Source organism: Raphanus sativus, chromosome 5 (genome assembly GCF_000801105.2).
Source record: "Raphanus sativus cultivar WK10039 chromosome 5, ASM80110v3, whole genome shotgun sequence".
Classification (NCBI taxonomy): domain Eukaryota; kingdom Viridiplantae; phylum Streptophyta; class Magnoliopsida; order Brassicales; family Brassicaceae; genus Raphanus; species Raphanus sativus.
The window spans coordinates 15,718,214-15,724,213 of NC_079515.1; the positions used below are offsets into that span (position 1 = coordinate 15,718,214).

The 6,000-nt window shown below is 28.6% G+C and overlaps 1 long non-coding RNA gene across 1 annotated transcript; it reads right to left on the reverse strand.

The window, feature by feature from the left end:
- Nucleotides 1-4,822: 4,822 nt before the first annotated feature.
- Nucleotides 4,823-5,769, reverse strand: LOC130512864 (uncharacterized). The gene is made up of 2 exons (XR_008946473.1): nt 5,389-5,769; nt 4,823-5,127 (listed from the first exon to the last, which is right to left on the reverse strand). It is a non-coding gene; the product is annotated as an uncharacterized LOC130512864 (long non-coding RNA).
- Nucleotides 5,770-6,000: the final 231 nt, after the last annotated feature.

Below are 6,000 nucleotides of genomic sequence, written 5' to 3' on the forward strand. Positions count from 1 at the left end.
TATATTATATTATTATAAAAATTATATTGTTAACTTATTTTATGCATACGCTGCTTTTAATTAAAGAAAAAAGATTTATTTATTCATAATCATTAACAACTGTAAATATTCAGATAAAACATTTTTTTTAGAAAGTTAACATTTTAAAACCTAAATAACTCTATGATATCAGTCGTTCATGCCCAAGTAAGTACTAAATTCAATTTTGAATCTGTCACTATGATAACAAAAATTCTCTATTAAAGAAAATGTTTCTTTTTTTTTGTGGACAAACAAAAATGTTTCAAAGAGCAAACAGGTAAACAAATCACACTTGGATATTTTTCCCGCCGTTTGTCTGGAGTGTTTTCTATTTTTTATATTTTTTTTTGTGTCTAATCGATTCACGAATAAGTCCAACCCCACAATTACCACAATAATTTTTTTTACTGAATTTACTTATAGATTCATTAACCAATAAAATTTACTTATTTCATATTAGAAATCTTTTAAAAAGGAAACAAAATAATTAAAATATTTTTAATTATATTATATTTTAAAACAAATAAAAAGTAGTGATTACAATTTTTTTCAATATTACTAACACCGTCAGTAAAATATTAAACCCTAAATTCTAAATCATAAATTATTGGATAAATCCTAAACTCTTGAGTAAATTCTAAACCCTAAATCATGAACACTAAACCCTAAATTTTTAGATAAATCCTAAATCCTATGATTTACCCAAGGGTTTATGGTTTACTTAAGAGTTTAGAGTTTAGTATTTTTAAGATTTAGTGTTTAGTGTTTATGATATAAGTTTATGATTACCCAAATATTTAAGTTTTGTCCAAAGATTTAGGATTTATGATTTAGGATTTAAAATTTAGTGTTTAATGTTTTCCTGACGGTGTTAATAATATAAAAAATCCTTTTTTGGTAAATACTACTAGTTTTGTTATTTAAAAAACAAAACATAACTTAAAAAATATTATTATTTTGTTTCTTATTTTAAAAGATTTTGAATTTGAAATAACTAAATATTATTGGTTGGTAAATTTGTAGGTTCATTTTAAGGGATAAATCCAAGAAAAACTCCCACAATAATCATAATATTCAAAAATGGGTAAATTAAAATATTACCGTTGGGGGAGATATATTTTGTCCGGAAAGAGACATCTCATGTTACATGTTCGTGTCACCTGCAAAATTAAATATTCATGCGTTTACAAAAAAATTAAATATTCATGAATGGGTAAATTAAAATATAACCGTTGGGGGAGATATATTTTGCCCGGAAAGAGACATTTCATGTTACATGTTCGTGTCACCTGCAAAATTATGGGAAATTTGGTAAGGCTCAGTATTGGACCTACCCTATCAAAGTATCAATCATTTTTATTTTCAGGTTAAATCTATCTTTGGATGCTTTAATCTAAAGCCTCCGGCCTCCCTATAAGCACAACACCATTATAATCCACAATTAAGATGTTTGAATCGGATAACGCGAATATCTATCATCACATTTACAAAGTAGACTAATCATTATTGTCGCTGGAATGATTCTCTTTGCTTTTAAATATAATAATATAAATAAACTAAAGACAACTAAATACGCCCAAAGTAAATATGCATCGTGAACTCGCCACGTTTTCCTCCAAGATTTATGGCTATTTTGGTGTTGTCTGCTCGTCTTTGCCCTTACACTTTCTGTGTCTACGTTATGACAAAGGATTCGAATGGGTAAAGCAGATCAAAAAATGCAGATCAAGCAGATCATGCAGAACAAATGCAGAACATGCAGATCAAGCAGAACAAATGCAGATCAAACTAAATTAATAAAATAATATATTTAAAATAAATGTTGAAATTATTTCAATTAAAATTAAATATTTGAACAAAACGCAACTTATTATATTTAACAACAAATATCATTATTTAATATATATAATGAAATTTAAAATTATATGAATTTTTTAATCCAGATCCGGATATCCTTATTGATAATTATTTCAAAATAATAATATATATATAAAACTAATTTTATATATTATATTTTCATTTTAATAATAGTATACAAATTTAAATTTTTTGTGATAGTATACATAGAAATAATTAAAAACATTATATATTTTTATTTTTAAATAATTAATATTTTATATATTTTAATAGTATTTTTATTTATTTTAAGGTTCCAAATTCGGATCCGAATATTCGTCGGATATTACAATTTTTAGAAAGATATCTGACACCCTAGAACTCTAGATCCAGATAAAGATAATAAAATCATGAATCCAGCGGATATAAGATCCGTCATATCCTTAAACTTCACCGGTTTATGAGTTTTACCGGTTTTACGAGTTTTGACGGTTTAGTTCAAATCAAGTTTTTAGAACATCCTGGAACATACAAGATGAAGCAGCCACGATCTGATCGGTCGGATTTTGAAAACACTATACAAAACAATCATAGATTTATTTATCAAATAAATTTACTTAATTGTCATATTTTATTAAATATTAGAAAATAATAATTAAAATTAAATATTGAAACAAAATATACAAAATTTTATTTATAAACAGTGAAATATAAATGACCAAACAGCACATATATATTCATTATAATAAGTTTTACAAAATATTAGAAAAAATATTAACAAGTATATTAATTTTTTTAATTATATTAGTTATTAACAAGAACAAAAAAAAGAAACTATAATATATGTTTTTTGTATCAATGTAAATATTATATCTGATTTTTATTGAAGCAAAAATAGATAATACAAAATAATATAAATATAATTACGAATATCTATTCATATATATTTTTTGTAAATGTTTTATAAAATTACTTATATTTTACAAAGTAAATCCGTTTTAAAATAAAATATTTAATAAACGAAAATATTAAAATTTATTGTAAAGATTTAAGTTATTTAGTTTGAAAGTGAATAACATGAATTAATAAAATATATTCTCTATTAATAAAATAGGCTATCTATTAATAATTAAGAGCCAAAATAAATAAATCTGTATTATTATTGATCTGCAAATGTTCAGCTCCTTTTTCTCCTAATTTGCAAATCAAAGATTTGATGTGTAATATAAATCTGCATGCAGATCTTTTATTTTTTAATTATTTGTTTTTATTCTGCAAAAAATGTTTTGAATGGCAAAAAAATTGCAGTCCAATCTGCCTTAGAATTGGCCTGCATTTATTCTGCATTTGGGCTGCAAAACATTCAAATTTTCATTAACATATACACTCTCCTTTTCATATTAAGTATCGTTGTAAAAAGATTTTTTCGTTGCAAAATAAATATCGTCTATCATTTCAATGCATAATTTATTAATTTTGTTTTCCTGTTTATTTTTCTATATATATATATAATTTTTTTTATAACTGTGAGGATTCCAAGTCCAAAGATTAATCCCACGAGACCTATAAAATTCCAGATTTTCTTAAAATGTCTATGGATGACCAATACTAGTCGAATCCATGATAAAAACTCCAGTTAGAGTCCCTTTACCACTAGACTAAAACAACTTGGTTACGAATAGATATATAAGTAATAATGTATTTATATTAAAAATATGCAAAGTTTAATGATTTTTTAATCTATATATAGAAATCTAAAACGATATTTAATATGAAACATAGGTAGTACAAAGTTTAATAGGTATAGTCCATGTTTCACGAACTACACCCCACTATATGAGATTTACATTCACGGTGACCACCATGTTTCCGGTGGCTTTTTATTTCGGAATTCTTAGTAGTTGGGAGTTAGAACTCGATGGTATAATATATCGAAACTACTTTGAAATTCTTTTATACTTCTTCTAAGATACAAGTATTGTCAATATATCTTTGACAAAAAGAAAGTATTGTCACAAAAAAAAGTATTGTCAATATATAACCATATAATTTTTTCACTCACTGCAACGACTAGCGATATATAGTGGCAAAGTAATTAAAAAGACCGGAGTGGAAGTTTTAGAAATGCACTTATATCGTATTCCAAATGCTATAAATGTAGAATAATTAATAAACCTAAATTGGTCTGCATAGATCTAGATGTCAACTATTATCACCGTATAACTTTCAGTCAACTAGCTTTTATTGTAGACTAAGATCATAGTATAATAGTTTGATCTAGATGTTTTTTTAAGAGAGGAACACTGAGTCCATACTTATTGATGAAACAAGCTCACGTGAAATCCTGCAATTAATCCTTCGGAGCAAAGCCAGGAGCGTATTCAGGAGAACGTTAAAAACTGTATTAAATTTCTTACATGTTAACTATTATTTAAAATTAATAAACTCTGCTATATTTTTAAGAAAACATGATAACATATATTAATATATACTAGTTGAATTTCTTTTTTGAAAAACGCTGTGTAAGATCTGTCTAGATGCCCACCGAAACATCTCCTCTATTATTTCCATATCTCACAGAACAATCTTCAAAACGTCTAATCTAATTTTTTTTTTAATTATTTTTAATGCGAAAGTTAACCTAATTACACTAATACCCTAACTCTGATATACATATATCAATCGGTTCAATATTTTTGTTCTTTTAATTTCTCTTCTCTGAAACAATCACTACAAGAAAATTGAGTATTAATTGCGCCGGAAAAATGCTATATAACAATACGATAACGTTATTAGGTACGCTGTATCATCGGCAACGATAATAGGTCAAGCACATTAGATAGCGGTTTTTCGCATTGCTACAATATTATGAATTATTATAACGTTTTTTTTGGTATGCAACTAAATATTTTTTTAGTAGCGTTTTGTTTGTGTTATGTTTACATTTTACAAAAATAAAATAAAATTAATATTTAAAAAAAAAATTATTATATATCAAAATTGGTTACATATCTATGATGGGTATATCAAACTAAACAACGCTAAACCAAATTTTTGAAAACAAATTAGAAACTAAACCTAAGATTCATCTTCTATCTTCTAGTGACACCACCTCTCTCTTCTTCTGCTTGCTTGGCTCCACCACCACCGCTAGATTCCTCTTCCATCCACCTCGCCGCATCCTCTTCTTCCTCTGTGTCTCTGTCTTCTCTCCTTCTCCGCCTCTCTTCTTCTTATTCTTGCTCGGCTCCACCTCCACCTCCACATGCTCTGTCGCAAGAATCAAAATGCAAGTCTCAGAACAGAACAAGTGATTCACTAACTAAACCCAATAATACATCTTTAAAGAAAAATCCAATCTTCAGTTAACAGAACCGTAAGTGATATATACAAACAACCACAAATGAAAATAAGGATATCAGTTCACACTTATGACAACCAAACAACAGCTTAACAATAAATGTAATGTAACAAAAACAGATTTGTTAAACAACATCTTCACAATCAAATAAATGGATAAAAGATACGTACAGTTGCATTGGATGTGTGTGTTGTTGAATAACAACAAACTGGCCCCGTTAAAAACCTGAAAGTAAGGCAGCAAAAACTTATTATGTGTCTGCAACAGTAAAGTGGAAAGAAACAGTGAGCAAGCAACAGTCACTATGGACAGCAACAAGACAGAGCCAATCTTTCCTCTGCATACCATCTCTAGCGAAATTGATACGAAAGAGCAGGCTCAGGAAGCTCAAACCTTTACTCTATCATCTTTCTAGAGGATGTTTTAAAAAAAAACAAGTCTTTAACCTAAAAAAGGCGATAACTTTAGGAAACACAAACCCTAAACCCATATCTGCTAATCATCAACCATGAATCAGTATCAAAACAGAGAGAGAGAGAGAGAGAGAGGGAGAGAAGGAGAGAGAGGGAGAGAGAGAGGGAGAGAGAGAGAGAGGGAGAGAGAGAGAGGGAGGAGAGGGGGAGGGAGGGAGGGAGGGAGGGAGGGAGGGAGGGAGATAGCGAGAGAGAGAGGAGAGAGAGGGAGAGAGAGGGAGAGAGGGAGAGAGAGAGAGAGAGAGAGGGAGGGAGGGAGGGAGGGAGGGAGGGAGGGAGGGAGGGGAGGGAGGGAGAGAGAGAGAGAGA